We start from the raw sequence: 1,470 nt of genomic DNA, 5'->3' as shown, positions 1-1,470 counted from the left end.
TTTTTGCCGGAAAAAAAATTATTTTGGCAGTAAATGCATATTCTTGGGATGTAAATTCATCTTTTGCAATCATTGCGAGATTTTCGTGACAAATATATTTTTTAGAGAAAGATTCTAAATAATTACTGAAATTTTATTTGACACTACGAAATGCTTTATCTTGTATCAAGAACGTTAGAAAATTTTAATTTTTTGGACATTTTAAAATTCGCATTACAATTAAAAAAGTGATTCTTGTTTAAAGATATTCTAATTTATATTTTATAGCGGAAAAATTTAATTATTTTCTTAAAGATTTATGTATTTATTTAAAAATTAACATTTATCTTTAAAATATAATTAATTTAGTTTTTATCTATTTATCTATTAATTCTTTCTATTTAAGAATTTAACTTTCTTGTTGAAAATTTGTTGTTTTTTTTTTTGCTAAATTCAAGCCTTTTTGGTGACAAATTTAAATTTTAGGGTTGTTTCAAATATTTCAAAATCGCGGGAGATTGATCTTTTTGCATACAAAATCAAAATCTCAGTTGAAAATTGAACTTATTTTCAAAAATAATTTTTGGTTGCTAAAGTTGCTTCATTATAACTAAAAATGTATATATTACATTGCCTAGTTTCTATTTGATTTTTGAATGTTAATGTGTATAATTTAGATGAAAATTAAATTATTTGGTTTAAAATTCATGTATTTTGTTGAAAATTCTTTCTCCATATAGAATACTTATCTTCCTGGTCAAATATTTTACTTTGAAAATTTATCTCTCTGGTGAATAATTTAACTAATTGGTAGGATATTTATTTATCATTTGTGTTTTTAATTGAAAATTAAATATTAACTAATAATACTAATTGCTGTGTCCATTTTTAAAAATTAATTTTTGTTATTCAAGATTCATATTCTGCTTATGAACAATAACTTTTTTTTTCAATAGAATTTTTTTGAAAGTTTGTTTTTTCTTGGTGCAAGATTAATTGCTTTAATTGAAAACTTTAGCTTTTCCATGTTTAGTTAAACATTGATCTTCTTAGGTAAAAATTCAACTATTTTTTGTTTTAATCATCTATCTGGATTACAATTTAACTATTTTATAAAAACCTAAATTTTTCGGCAGAAAATTAATATTTGTAATTTAAAAATCTAAATTTCCTAATTTAGGTTTAATTTTCTTAGTCGAAAATTTATATTTTTTATAGAAATGTCTCTTTTTGCTGAAAATGTAATAGCTTTGTTAAACCTCAATCGATGTTATTGGAGTATTAAATTATTTTGGTAAAAATTTGTCTTTTTTTTGGTTAAATTTAACTATTTTTTATTGAAGATTCAAATCCTTTTTTGGTTGAAATATCAAGTTCTTGGTTGAAAATAAACTTTTTTTTTTGTAATAGACAATTTTTCCTTTTCATTCAAAAATTCTGTGTTTAGTTGCAGATTTAACTATTCTGTTGAAAATTAACTATTTTAACTAA

Source organism: Belonocnema kinseyi, chromosome 4 (assembly GCF_010883055.1).
Source record: "Belonocnema kinseyi isolate 2016_QV_RU_SX_M_011 chromosome 4, B_treatae_v1, whole genome shotgun sequence".
NCBI lineage: Eukaryota > Metazoa > Arthropoda > Insecta > Hymenoptera > Cynipidae > Belonocnema > Belonocnema kinseyi.
Note: the sequence above shows the minus strand (reverse complement) of the source record.